Source organism: Lynx canadensis, chromosome B4, assembly GCF_007474595.2.
Source record: "Lynx canadensis isolate LIC74 chromosome B4, mLynCan4.pri.v2, whole genome shotgun sequence".
Lineage (NCBI taxonomy): Eukaryota > Metazoa > Chordata > Mammalia > Carnivora > Felidae > Lynx > Lynx canadensis.
The window spans coordinates 115,275,635-115,291,156 of NC_044309.1; the positions used below are offsets into that span (position 1 = coordinate 115,275,635).

General features: G+C 40.5%; 1 protein-coding gene and 1 pseudogene across 3 annotated transcripts in view; one reads left to right on the plus strand and one right to left on the minus strand.

Annotated features, from left to right (window-relative positions):
* CEP83 (centrosomal protein 83) overlaps nt 1–3,870 on the minus strand; it is a 122,072-nt gene extending 118,202 nt beyond the window's left edge. For 2 of the 3 annotated variants that reach the window (XM_030323397.2, XM_030323400.2), the window contains exon 1: nt 3,386–3,870. The gene's annotated coding sequence lies outside the window, so the exon portion shown is untranslated. The remainder of the gene's footprint in view (nt 1–3,385) is intronic. The other variant, XM_030323398.1, reaches the window with a different exon arrangement.
* Nucleotides 3,871–4,838: 968 nt separating this feature from the next.
* LOC115518775 lies at nt 4,839–10,223 on the plus strand (annotated as a pseudogene).
* Nucleotides 10,224–15,522: the final 5,299 nt, after the last annotated feature.

The window sequence follows — 15,522 nt, forward strand, 5'->3', positions numbered from 1 at the left end:
AGATAAAAAATCTGCAAGGATATTGAGGACTTGACAAACACTATCAATGAATTTGATATAACTGACAGAACACTCCACCTCTAAACTGCAGAATACATATTCCTTTCAAACACACATAAAACATTCCAATAAGCCATATGCTGGGCCACAAAACAAGTCTCAGTGAATTTAAAAATACTGAAATCATGAAAAGTACATTGTTTGACCACAAGAGAATCAGAGATCCACAAGTGAGAGAAATCTGGGAATACTCTGAAATATTGGTAAATTCAACAACAAATTTCTAAATAATCCATGGGTCAAATAAATCACAAGGAAAATTTAAACATATTTGAATTGAATGAAAACAAAAACAGCATATCAAAATGTATGGAATGTAGTTAAAGCAGTGCTCAGAGGGAAATGTATAGCTTTAAACATCTATCAGAAAAGAAAACAGGTCACAAATCAATAATCTAAGCTTCCACCTTAGGTAATAAGGCAGGGGCAGGAGGGGGGTGGGGAAGTACACTAAGCCTAAAGCAAGCAGAACAAAGGGAGGAAAATGTTAGAGTAGAAATCAATGAAGCAGAAAATAAAAAAATAATTAAATAAAAAGCTTGTTCTTTAAAAAAAAAAAAATGTAATGTTTATTTATTTGAGAGAGAGAGAGAGACAGAATCTGAAGCAGGCACCAGGATCTGAGCTGTCAGCACAGAGCCCAAAGCAGAGCTTGAACCCACAAACTGCGAGACCATGACCTGAGCCAAAGTCAGTTGCTTAAACAACCGAGCCGCCCAGGTGCCCCAAAAGCTGGTTCTTTAAAAAGATCAACAAAAACTGGGGCACCTGGGTGGCTCAGTCGGTTAAGTGTCTGACTCTTGATTTTGGCTCAGGTCATGATCTCACGGTTCATGGGTTTGAGCCCCATGTCAGGCTCTATGCTGACAGCTTAGAGCCTGCTTGGGTTCTATCTCACTCTTTTTCTATCTCTCCCCTGCTTGCTCATGTGCATTTTCTCTCTCTCTCTCAAAAATAAACAAACTTTTTTAAAAAATCAACAAAACTGACATACTTAGGCTAGATTTATCAGAAAACAGAGAAAAGATACAAATTACCAAAATAAAGAATGAAAGACAGAACATCATCACCAACCTTACAGTATCTTAAAAGACTAAAAAATATGAACTTTGTATCAACAAATTAAACACTATGAAACAGACTAATGTCTAAAAACACACGTTATCAAAACTTAAAAAGAAACAAAATCCAAATGGAACTAATATAACAAGTGAGGAAATTGAATTAGTAATTAAAAATATTCCCACAAAGAAAAGCCCAAGCCCACACAGCTTCATTGGTGAATGCTATCAAATAGTTAAAGAAGTAACAGCAGTCCTTTGGAAACTATTTCAGAAAAAATAGAGGGGAAAACATCATGCAACTCCTTCAATGAGGCCAGGGTTGCCCTGATAACAAAGTTGGACAAAGGCACCACAAGAAACCAATATCCTTCATGAATATCCTTCATGAATATAAACACAAAATTCCTTGACAGGATTTAGGAAAGCCAAATTTAGCAACATATATAAAATTATACAGCATGACTAACTGAAACTAATCCCTGGAATACAGGATTGAGTTAACCTCTGAAAATCAATTAATGTAAGATACCATATTAAAAGAATAAAGGACAAAATCTATATGATCATCTCATTGGATGCCGGGCGGAAAAATTCCAACAAAATCCAATACCCATTCGTGATTAAAAACTCAACAAACTAGGAACAAAAGGGAACTTAATCTAATAAAGGACATGTACAGAAAACATTAAACTTCCCATTCCCAAGTTCCAACTTCCATTACCAATAGTTTGTTTCCAAAGAAGTCATTCAGTCTCATAGCGCCTCAAATGTTCTCCGGTCCTTTCTTACATACTTAAAAGGTTACAGCACTCAAAAGAATCATGAAAAAGTGCTCTGTAAACTACCTGCCATACAGTCATGCCAATTCTACCATTAAAGGTTCAACAGGTGTTGAAAGAGTGAGGTTACTGGCTTAACCAAGGCTTATAAACCACTTGTGAATAGTGTTTCTATCTCCGAATAAGCTGCTATTATCCTTTTTTGTTTCAAATTCCTGAATATAACCTGCACACTTCATCTGGTCAGAAAAGAAAATGTTCAGAATAAAGGAACTACCAGACATGCACTGTCCTAAATAACCAAAGGATAACTCAAATCCATGTGCAACTCTCTGGAGAGTCCTGCATGACACCGAAATTCAAAACATTCTAGTAATTCCACACAAAATGAGTTTGAAATCAAACCTCAGTACAGAAGGTGTATATTAACTGTAACCACCTACAGGCTAAACCCATGAATTTACACAATTCTGAATCCAGATAATTGTAGGATAGACACATTTAATTATATTCTAGTTGAATATTAGACTTGTTTACAGAGATGTTGCTTGGTAACAGAAGCACTGCTTTAACGACCTACTCAGTTTTAGATCCACGCAAGTACTCTGTGCTCAGGCTAAACACTATCAACTATAGTATATATAAGAAATTAAGAACAAGTTTCTTGCCATTCTAGACATCTTTGAGCTTTTACTGAAACAGCTTCATAATAACCTAACTTAAGGCTTTAAACATACGTGGCAGTGGGCATTTTTAAAAGCTAGGTACCTATGTATTATGGGCAAAAGCTGCACAGTAAGGATTTATCACAATGTTCATTTAAGCACGGCACTCATTTACATAGTGCCAAATATCGCGATTAAAATGGTCTGCAGGATCACAGAAAATGGTAACATAGTTTTTCCATGACAAATTAAACTGGGGCTACCACAACGGGCAGCCAGTTAGTAAACTGGCTACACAAGCACCACTCTGGGGTGCATCAAAGAGCTCCATAAAGGGGCGCCTGGCTGGCTGGCTCAGCCGGGGGGGGGGGGGGGGGCATGCTACTCTTGATCTCTGGTCGTAAGTTCCACACACCCCCCCCCTTGGGTGTAAAGATCACTTAAATGAACTTTTAGAAAAAGAATTTTTTCAAAAGCTCCATAAAGAGTTTCACGAGCACTTAACTGGTACAGAACAGGTACCGGGGGAGCATGCTACTCTCGATCTCCGAGTCGTGAGGTCCACACCCGCCTTGGGGGTAAAGATAACTTAAATGAACTTTTTAGAAAAAGAACTTTTTTCAAAAGCTCCATTAAGAGTTTCACGTGCACTTAATTGGTACAGAACATGTCTCACAGCCGACGTTTCTAACAGCCGCTCCAATTACTTTACAGGAAAAGTAGTAACAACAAAAACTCAAGGGCAAGTTGTGAAGAAAAAGGGGAGTATTCCAAAACTACGGACAACACAGCGTCCCCATAAAACGAGGTTACGTACCAGACTCACACACAGTCCTTGCAACGTGCGCGCATAAAACTTAATAGCGCCCGGTGCTGTGGCCACACTTGCCACCGGGGGACACCTGCACAGCTCCAACCACCGGCACCCACTCAACTCTTCTCGCACGGGCATTGAGGCTAAGGGATGAGGTCCCACACGCGAGGTGCTGGCCAGGCCGGCAGCCGCTCGCGGCGCAGGCTGAAGAGGAAAAGGAGGGCCGAGCGCGCCCCTAGAGCTCCGGACTCCAGGGAAATCTGAGGTATCCTGGGAGAGCTCCGAGGGCGGAGAGGGCGGCGGCGGAGAAAAGCTTCGCTCCACCTCGGTGGACGGGCTTTCTGCGGACGGCTGGGCAGCCCAGTAGCCGCCGACCCGCGGAAACACCACCCTCCGCCCACCACCAGCCGCCCCTCAAGCCCAGCGGAGCCTAGTGGGTCCCGAGACCTGAGAGCGCGCGAAGCAGGAAGTCCCGCCCCTACGCCGACGTCACCGACGCCGCAGACGTCGGCCGCAGCTAGCGGCCGTTAGAGGGAGGAGGCAAGCGGAGCCGAGGCGGGAGCGGCTGCGGTCGACGGCGGGAATGCCGGGGGCGAGGCGGCGCTACGGTACGCCGCTGGCGGGGACGCGGAGATCCCGTGAGCCGAAGGGAACCGAAAATCCGAGACCGGGCACTTGCTTCATTGAGCCAGCGTGAAGTGCGCGGTTGAGCGCGAAGCCGATCTCCCTTGCCTCCTCGCTACGCCATGTCTGGGGGGGTGGGGGGTCTTCCCCTTTTCTCGCTACTCCTTCCTTCTGCGGGTTCTTACACTCTTGCCTCTTTGAGGGCTCCAATGAGGTTCTGCTGCCACGTCCTCCTGCCTTCGTCCCTGATTGTGTAGATTTAATGGGGACTGGAGTCGCCTGCCTGCAATGTCAGTCTTGGGGCGTCAGCCCCGGAGTGGGGAGTCGGCTCAGCTTGCCAGGAGGGCTCAGCTTGCCAGGAGGCAACGGCCAGGTCAGGACCAGGGCGGGGGGGGGGGGGGGGGGGGGCGGGGGATGAATCCTTTCCCCGCCCCTCGCGTTCGCCTCCAGATCTCACCTAGTCCCGTCAAGTCAGGACCCACGGGGGTAACATTGTGAACCATTTGCCTTAAGGTTGTAAACTAGAGTTGGAAGAGAAGGTACTAGTTTTTGAGAGCGTCAGTTATATGCCAATGGCTGAAAATGAGGTAGGGTTTCAGCCTTTAAGAATACGTGGTAGAAGAAATAGGCACTCTCCCTTGGTTTGGGGTTTCGGTTCTCACTGCATTGTGAAGCACAGCCTATTTTTACCCTCAAGGGCAACATTTTCGGGCTTTAGTCATGATTAGAAAGACAACTGAGATAAGGACCTTTTTTGTTGAAATGAGGAAAGAGGAGCCATTAGATGGAACACTGAGTTGGGTCATGGAGTGCCAACATATGGATCAGAAAAATGTGGGCTATCGATAATATCAGTGAACAGGATATGGAATCCAGAAACAAACTGCTATGCATCTACGAGTATTTAATAATAGTAGCTCACATTTGCCGAGCATTTAGGTGTCAAGTACCAGAACACTTTCAAGTTTACGGTTGAACCCTAAGATAGCTGCAATTATTATCTCGATTTTATAACGTTACCCAGAGCCGTTACTGTTGAAGCCAGGAAGTCTGGACTCCAGAAGTCTTGCTGGTAATCAGTAAACTATATGCTACAAATCACTGCTAAGTGAGGAAAAAGATCATCTGAGAAATAAAGAACCACTGGAGAAAGGCTTTTTATCTATCTCCTTTGTCAAATAAATACCAGATGAATCAAAAATTTAAATGTACAGAGTGAAGCCATAAAAATACTACAAGAAAATTAAGGTGAATCTTTTTAATATTGAGCTGAGAAAGACCTTTGCTAAGTATAACACAAGAACCAGAAACCAGGGGCGCCTGGGTGGCTCAGTCGGTTGAGCATCCGACTTCAGCTCAGGTCATGATCTCACGGTTCCTGAGTTCGAGCCCGGCATCGGGCTCTGGGCTGATGGCTCAGAGCCTGGAGCCTGCTTCTGATTCTGTGTCTCCCTCTCTCTCTGCCCCTCCCCCATTCATGCTCTGTCTCTCTGTCTCAAAAATAAATAAACATTAAAAAAAAAGTTAAAAAAAAAAGAACCAGAAACCATAACAGAAAAAAATTGGTAAAAATTAAACTCATAAAGATTGTAATAGTCTATATACAATTAATGAACGAATGGAAAATAAATTTGTATCATGTGGGAAAAGGAAAAATAGTCCTAATATACAAACAGTTCATTGAATATCAACTTTAAAAACACCACAATAAATAAAATTAGCAAAGGAAATCAATAGGACATTTTTAAACCAAGAAAAAGAAACTTCTAATTAACAAATGAAAAGATGTTCAACATTCCAAACAGATCCTTTTTGTCCATCAGGGTACATAGGGATATGGGGTTACATTTAACTATATTGTGTACTATTGGTGTTAAAATTGAAATTGGGACAGTCTTATTTACCAAAATTTCATTAGCCTTTGCCCTGAAATCTCATTTCCTAGTCAGTTCGTTCTAAAGACGATAACAAAAAACAAACAGATGTTCCTTACTCCCTTTTTTGTAATAGTTGTTTTAGAAACAACATAAATGCCATCACTAGGACTCTAGTTAAATTACAGTGTGTGTGCACAATGGAATTAATTAAGCCATTAAAAACAATGATATAAATATTTACATGAAAATATGTTCATAGCATATAGGTTCCCCCCCTGTAATAAAACAATATAAATTAGCAGGAACTGTGTCATTTTGACATGAATATGTATGTGGATATATGTGGATATAAGGATGCAAAAAGATCTGGAAGGATGTTGGCCAAAATGCAAGAGGTTTCTATTTTGTATTTTGGACTTTTCTATCTTGTTTGAATTTTTTATAATGTATTTACCATTTTTACACACACACACACACAAACTTATTTTTAATTAAGGATATGCCAGTAAAAGGGGATCCAGTTGACTGTAGATGCTCATAGGTAGATGACCAATGTGAAGTAATTATATTTGGGATCTAAATTCTCAGCTTTTAAGTGTCATGATTCTGACTTCCTAAATTTTTAGGCCTGGGTATTCTTCCTGTGTGTTCTCTGTGTACCTCTCATGGTATTTGTCACACTGAATTGTAATTCCCTCTTCTTTCATAGATTGTTCCTACAATATATACCCTTTTCTGCCATATTTATATATTTATTTTCCCGATTCAATATGTGTCATCTACTTTATTTTGTATGCAGAAAATTTAAGTTTAATGTAGTCATAATGCTAATGAATTATACAGATATTAAAGGGATAGTTTCAATAAATTTGACAACTTAGGTGAAATGGACAAATTCCTGAAAAAATGCCAAAAAAAAAAAAAAAAAACTGACACAAGAAGAAAAAGAAAAGCTAAATGGCCTAATATCTATTAAAGAAATGAAATTTCTAATCAAAACTTTCCTACAAGGAAAACTCCAGAGCCAGATGGCTACTCTAGTAAATTTTATCAGACTTTTAAAGAAGATAAAAGTATTAATCCTGTACATTTCAGACAGCAGAGCAGGAATGAACACTTGGAAACTCATTTTATGAAGCCAATATAATCCCGATACCAAACTTGACCAGGACATTTTACAAGAAAATTACAAACCAATACCCCTCATGAATATAGATTTTTAAATTCTTAATGAAATATTGCAAATTAAACCTTGCAGTATAAAGGATAAGATGCCATGGGCAAGAAAGATGAGGTTTAACATTGAAAAGTTAGTGTAGTTCACCACATTAACAGAATGAAAGAGAAAAACAAAATGATAGTCTCAGTAGATGCAGAAAAAGCATCTGACAAAATTCAAAATCCATTCATGTCAAAAAACCTTCAGCAAGTTAAGTATAGAAAGGAACTTTCTCAATATAACAACAATCATCTTTGAAAAATGTAATAGTGAAACACTAAAAATTTTTCCCCTAAGGTCAGGAGTAACAGAAGACAAGAATATGTGCTCTCACCACTTCTATTCAGGGTTATGTTGAAGGTCCTAATCAATGTAATAAAACAATAACAAAATGCATCAAGATTGGAAAGAGTTGTGCTTCCTGATTTCAAAACTTACAACAAAACTACAGTAATCAATATAACTCTAATGCCAAAAACATAGATATGTAGATGTAGATCTATAGATCAGTGAACTATAATGCAGAGTCCAGAAATACACCTTTACATTTATGGTCAATTGACTTTTGACAAAGGTGCCAAGACAATTCAATAGGGGAAAGAAGAGTCTTTTCAAAAAATGATTTTGGGAAAACTGGAAATTCACATGGAAAAGAATGAACTTGGACTCCTATATATATATGCAGATGTTAAGACAAATCAAAGATCTGAATGCAAGAACTAAAACTAAAACTCAGAAAAAAACAGCCATAAATCTTAATGGCATTGGATTAGGAAATGGTTTCTCAGATGTGACACCAAAAACACAAACACCAAAGGGAGCAGGGGGGAAACAGGTAAATTGTACTTTATCAAAATTAAAAATTTTTTGTGCTTCAAAGAAGACTATGAAAGTGAAAAGACTGCATCTCCTGGTGTTCCTCTCAGGCCGAGCCCTGGCCCCTCACCTGCTCTGCTCCAGATGAAGTGTGAGCACTGCACGTGGAAGAAGGGAGAATTCTGTAAGTTGGCTGATGCCAAAATATTTCTGAGTAACTTCCTGGTATGTGACAGTTGCATGACTGGAAGAAGGGATCCAGGTTTCCCAACAGAACACCAAGGACTTCTTTTGAATTCTGAATCTTAATAAGAAATGTGATACCTCACAGCACAAGGTGCTGGCAGGGTCAGTGTGTCCTAGGTCTCTGCTTTATTTTGCTGCTAAATTCTGCCTCAGTGTGACTGATACATCTAGAAGATTTTATGGCTTCCTCAAAAGTCTTAGGGTGCACTGTCTTTGATACAACAACTGCCAATGGAGTTCAGCATCCTGGAGAGTCAGAAAGAATCTGCCTCAACACCACCAGCACAGTGAGGAAGAGCTGGCATTACCCAGGCTCACCTCCACCAATCCCAGCTGGGTCCCATACTCAGAGCACTTGCTGTCACCACCCCTCCCCACCTCTGCACCACCAAGTCTCCTCAACAGATCATGGGCTCCCTGGTGAAGGATTACTTCGCCAGATGGCAGAACCTGTCCCCAGACAAGATATTTCACATAATTGTGGCCCCTTGCAAAGATAAGAAACCAGAGACCCTTCAAGAAGATTTTCCTATGGCTTCACTTGGTTCCCAGGGTGCTCACTGAGTATTAACCTCAGGTGAAATTGATCAGATGATGGAGCAAGGTGACCCCTTGGTGAAAAGGTGCTGCCATAGACACCGATGCCTGAAGGAGGAGAAGGTGAGGCACTGTGATGGGCCCAGCTCCAATGGGTACCTGGTGCGCATCTTCAGACACGCAGCCAAGCAGCTGTCTGACAACATGGGGAGGACACCTGCTGCACCCTGAGGAACAAAGACTTCCAGGAGGTCACCCTTGAAAAGAATGGGGAGGTTCTGTTATGCTTTGCTGCTTTCAAAACATCCAGAATATGGGTCTCAAACTTAAGAAGAGCAAGCTCCCATACCACTTTGTGGAAGTGCTCACATGGACCAGGGGGTGTTTAAACAGCAGAGGCTAAGCCCAGACCGTGGATGGGCATACAGAAAAGGCACTGCTGCGGCACATGAAAGGCTTCTATGCTGACATCCCCATGCAGCCCCCCAGACGAGTGCCCACATGCAGCAGCTGTACCAGGAGTGGCTGAACAGGGCCAACTCCCCCAGAATCCAGGAAGCCCTGCACACTGTGTGCCAAGGCCAGGGCTCCCTGCCATCAGCTGAGACATCAAGTGGTCAAGGTGGAGAAGGCTGGGAAGCAGGCCCTGTCAGTTGCCCAAGGAGGGAGGAGCAACTGAGTGTGGGCATCAGAGACACTAAAGGAAAACTGCTCGGCTTCTCAGTTACTACGTTAGTTTTTCAGAATTCTCTACCCTATATTTGTTTGTGACTCCCTCACGCAGTTTGATTTGGTGCTATCTTTGTAATATGTGTGCGAGTGCAATATTTTAACATGAAACAAGGACTGCCCCAATTGAAGTATCCTTTTGTCTTAAGACTGAAAAATGGCACCTGTGTAGCTCAGTTGGTTATGCGTTTGACTTTTTGATTTCACCTCAGGTCATGATCTCACAGTCATGAGCTCAGGCTCTGTGCTGGGCTTGGAGCCTGGTTAAGGCTCTCTCTCACTCTCTTGCTCTCTCTCAAAAAAAAAACAAAAACAAAAAAAAAGCAAAAAAAAAAAAAAAAAAAAAAACGACTGAAAAATATCCCAAAGAACAAGAATGAAGACACACTACTATCTTTTAGGCTTAAAAAAAAATCCAAAAAACGTCCTGTGAAGAGCTAAGACCTCCCCCCACCCCGCCAGAAGTTCAGATTCGTGTGTCTCAGAGAGATTTGATGTGGAAATGAAGACAGGAGGCAGGCAGGCTGCAGGGGCCTGTTGTGGGGCCACAGTCCACAGTCTGCCTACTTTGCTCTTATTTTTACCTACTTGCATTACTCCTGAAAATGTTTTTGTCAGAACATGAATAAATTGCAACCTTTTGGAATTGAGAGCTTATCTATAAATCTGGATTTCCAGCTTTTCTGGAACAGTGGTCCACATTCCTCACTACTATGGTTTCCAGAGTGCAGTGGCAGCCTCCTTCTGGGACCATACCTCTAACTCAGAGGCCCTGTGGGTGCTGGTGGCTTAGGCCCCAGACTTGCACTTTTACATTCAGCCTTTAAAGTGAACTCACCTTAAGGCAGGGGAAGTCTGGCAAGGCTAACAGGCACTACAGATAGAAGGTGGAGGCCGGAGACAGGCTGCCCACTTAGGCCAGGCTGTGTGGTCAGGAAAACAGCTATCTTAGTCCCTCCCCTGTGGGGTTAGCAGCAGAATGTGTCCTGATCCTGCTGTGGTCCTGCCTCTCCCCTACCTTGCTTCTTTGATCCTGCAGCCTGCGCAGGAGGCTGTGCAGAAGAACCTTAAAGAAGAGAGAACAGTTTACCCACAAAGAGAAAGGCCTAGTGAGCAGCCAGAAATGTACAGAGTCACAACACTCTGCATCAGAACTCATCCCTGAAATGAAAGACATCTGAGAATGGCCTGCAGTTGGTTTTTCAAAGCACTTGGATTTTGTTAACCTGAGCGATGATGTTCTTCCTGAGCCCTCCATGCTCTAAAGCCTTAGCAGGCTCAGTTTCCTTCATCATATTCTGTATCATATTGTACCTGTAAACCTATCCAAGTTGATGGCTGGATATTGTGTGAAATTGTATATTTTGGGGGCACCTGCCTGGCTCCATTGGAAGAGTATGTGACTGTTCATCTCAGGGTTGTGAATTCAAGCCCCGTGTTGGGTATAGAGATTACTTAAATAAAAACTTTTTTTTTAACTTTTATATTTTTTTCTTTCAATCTGTTCACAATCAGGTTTCATCCTCCATGGTAATTGATATAGAATACAGTGGAAGAATATGGAAGAAAAAAAGTGAAGAGACAACCTACAGAATGGGGGGAAATATTTGAAGATCATATCTGATAAGGACTTGTATTCAAAATATATAAAGAACTCTTACAATCAACAATAAAAAGACAAGCTAATAAAAATGGACAAAGGATTTGAATAGGGATTTCTCCAAAGAAGATGTACAAATAGCCAATAAGCACATGAGAAGATGATCAACATCATTTGTCATTAGGGAAATATAAAAACCATGATGAGTACCATTTTACACCCACTAGGATGGCAATAATAAAAAAGATGGACAATAACAAGCATTCGTGAAAATGTGGAGAAATAGGAACCCTCATACCCTAGTGGTGGGAATGTAAAATGGTGCTTTGGGAATAGGTTGGCAGCTCCTCCAGAGATTAAAACATAGAGTCACCATGTGACCTAGCAATTCCACTCCTAGTGAATTTGAAACACAGCCATACAAACATTTGTATACAAATATTCATAGCAACACTATTCATACTAATCAAAAGGTAGAAACAACCAAAAACCCATTAGCTGATGAATGAATAAACAAAATGTAGTATATCTATGCAATGGAATATTACTCAGCCATAGAAATGGAGTACTGATTCAAGCTACCACCCGGATGAACCTTGAACACGTTATGTGCCAAGTGAAAGTTACATAATGTATGATTCCATTTATATGAAATGTCCAGAATAAGCAAATCCATAGGGAGTAAGAAAATAGATTAGTAGTAGACAGGGGCTTGGAATGGGGACAACATTAGTGAAAACAAGGTTTATATTTGGAGTGATGAAAATATTTTGATATTAGATAGTGATGAAGTTGCACAGCTTTGCAAAACCACTGAATTATACACTTGAATGGATTTTATGGTATGTGGATTATATCAATAAAAAAATTGGAAAGAAGTAAAACTGTAGTCACAGACAACATGATTGTATACATAGAAAAGCCTATGGAATATGCAAAAGAGCTACTAGAACTAATAATTTAGCAAGTCATAGGATACAGGGTCAATATACAATATACAAAAATCAATCCTACTTCCACATACCAGCAACAAACAATTGACAAATGAAATTGAAAGCAATACCATTTATAATGTATCCAAAAATATTAGAAACCTAGGAATAAACATGACAAAAAATGTGCAAGACCTCTGTACTGAGAACCACAAAACATAGTGGAGGGAAATTTTAAAAGAAATGGAGAAAAATGCCATATTTATAGATAGGAAGACTCTATCATTAAGCTCTTCATTCTTCCTAAACTGATTTGTACATTCAGTCCAATCCCTATCAGAATTCCAGCAGGCTCTTTTTGGATTTTGTGGGGGGTTTTTTGTTTGTTTGTTTTTTGGGGGGAGCATTTTTTTAGGCATAGACAAAGTAATTTTATTTTTTAAAAAATTTTTAAACGTTTTTATTTATTTTTGAGACAGAGAGAGACAGAGCATGAGCAGGGGAGGGGCAGAGAGAGGGAGACACGGAATCTGAAGCAGGCTCCAGGCTCTGAGCTGTCAGCACAAAGCCCGATGCAGGGCTTGAACTCATGGACTGTGAGATCATGACCTGAGCTAAAGTCGGACACCCAACTGACTGAGCCACCCAGGCGCCCCTAGACAAAGTAATTTTAAAATTTATCTTAGGGGTGCCTGGGTGGCTCAGTTGGTTAAGCATCCAACTCTTAATTTTAGCTCAGGTCATGATCTCACCATTCAGGAGTTCGAGCCCCACACTGGGCTCCATGCTGGCAGTGGGGAGCCTGCTTGGGATTCTCTCTCTCTCCCTCTCTCTCTCTCTGCCCCTCCCGCACTCACCCTCACACACTCTCTCTAAAAAATAAACTTAAAAAAAATTTATCTTAAAAGCTGAAGGACCTAGAGTAGCCAAACAATATGTAAAAAGGACAATGTTGTAAGACTTATTACCTGATTACAAGATTTCTATAGAGTTACAGTAAGCAAGATAGTGTGTTACTGCATAAGGATAGGCTAGTAAATAAACAGATTCAAGTCTACAAATAGAATGCCACATATGCAGTCATTTCATTTTTTACTAAGGCACTAAAGCAATTAAATGTGAAAGTTGTTGCTGTTGTCTTAAAAAATACTGCTAAAACAATTGTATATCTATTCGCTTTTTTTAAAAAAAGAACTTAGGCCCTATTTAACTCCACATACAAAAATTAATTAAAGATGGTTCAAAGGCCTAATATAAAACCCAGACCCATTAAACGTCTAGAAGAAAACATAATTATAACTCTGGAGTAGGTATATATTTCCTGCATGGGGTACAAAAGGCACTAATCATAAAAGAACAATTTGACAAGTTGGACTTCCATCAAAATTTAAATGTCCGTTCTTCAAAGACAGCATTATGCCAAAGGCTGGGAAATATGCACCACCATGTATCTAGCAAACGACTTGTATCAAAAATATAAAAACTCCTACAAGTTAATAAAAATTAAGTTATGAATAATAACTCACTGTAGCTAATAATATCTCAACAAAGTGGGTATAGAAGGAATGAACCCGAACATAATAAAGGCAATATATGACAAGCCCACAGTTAACATCATACACAACAGTGAAAAGCTGAAAGATCTTCTTCTAAGATCAGGAACAAAACAAAGATGCCCACTCTCAGCACTTTTATTCAACATAGTATTGGAAATCCAACTAGTAATGAGAAAGTTGCTAGGTGCACCCATATTCAGAACAAACGCAGATATAGGATCCTGAGGGATAAATCCAAACTGCAGAAAAGCCTGGTAAGCTATCAAACAACAAATAGATTTGTCTACTACGGCAGGTAAATGAAAGAAATAATTGCTATAAAACTGAAGGCTTTGATATTGTGGAGCTAACAAAGTTCACATTCCAAGTAAGTGGAACAATGAGGTCCTTAGAAACCTAATAGGAAATTGTTTCACAAGTTTAAATTTAAATGAAAAAAAAAAAGTGAGAACATTTGGAAAATTTGAGCAAGAAAAGAATGCTCTAGGATATGGGGATTCTTTGAATAAAAAGCAGGCATTCCAGTATTGCTTTTTACATTTAATACTTTGTTGCCAGAGCCAGAAATAATGTAGAGGAATAAGCTTGTATTTCAGAATGTCAAGGGAAAAAAGTTATATGTCATATGGCTCAGTGGTAGACAAAACTATTTTTGTCTTCTTAAAATCTCACATACCTTCTCCTTTTCTCCTCTCTTCTCTCCTTTCCTATTTCACCATTCTACTTTTCCTTCTTGTTCTCTTTCATCCCCTTCATATTTTCCCTTTTTCCTTAAGGTCAGGTTTCTCAACCTTAGTTTCCTTTTTGACTCCTGAAGGAGACAAGATATTCTTTTCCTAATTGCTCCCCTGCTCCCTATGAGATCTTAAGCCACAGATATCCTTTACATCTGTTTATACACTATGGCTCTTTGGAGGGCCACAAACAATTCTAATATCTCAGGTTTTTTGCCCATCAAGAATTCATGCTCCACATAATAAGCTCGTTTAAGGGAAGGACAATGTTTGGTTTACCACTGTATACTCTTGTGCTTGATATAATTCTTGGGACATAGTAGGGAATCAATAAATAAGGTGAATTGGGTTAAAAGTGAAAAATGACCTCTGCTACAAATTTATCAGTTGACTGAACTAATATTCTTGGATCATTTTTAGAATGTGCTACCTACTACTGATTACTGCACAATACCTCCACATTCCAAGAGTGTCTTCCTTGTGACTTGATGGAAACTTGGAAAGCATTCTAATCACAAAAGCAGTGCATTTGCAGCCGATTCCAAGGGTGGGTTACTTAATACAGCTAATTTAATATATCATAACTGATTTTTCTTTCCTAGTTTCAGTTTCAGATACTGATCACTTCCTAAATTTTTCACTAACTTCTGATGCTATATAGCCTCTCTGGTACTTATAACCCATTATTCAAGTTTGTCAGTTTCAGTTGAGGTGCAAGAATTCGAGAATGAAAAGAAGGTAAAGGCACTGTAGGAGAGGGAGAAAAGAAATAGAGGTCATTAAACTTTTCTGTTTCTTTTTCATCTGTAAGAGCTCTTCTAGCTCTAGGATTCTGTGATCCTGATGGTTATGCTTTGAGCGGTTCAGAAAGCATTTTGGCAATCTGTGGAGATGTCACTAGTTGCCTCAAGATTAAGGTGGCAGTGCTACCAGCATTTGTGGGTGAGGCCAGGGATGCTAAACATCCTGCAGTACATGGGACTTTGGGCAGTTCAGGTCCTCGGAAAAGAGGACACCAGGACAGAATTAGATGTGCAAGAGATTTATTGGGGAGAATCGCTGTTAAGAATAAAGGAGAGAGGAAGAAGTAGGCCAGGCGTGCCTTCAGACTGACGCAACTCTGCTACACATGAAAGGAGAGAGGGAAGGAAGCAAGGTTAGGTAGGAAGAGCCTCAGGCTGCCACATGACTCTGAGAAAGTCTTAGCCAGGCTAATCGGGAGCCTAAGAGCAAAAACAGATCCCCATTTGACGTCCCAATCTGGGCAGGC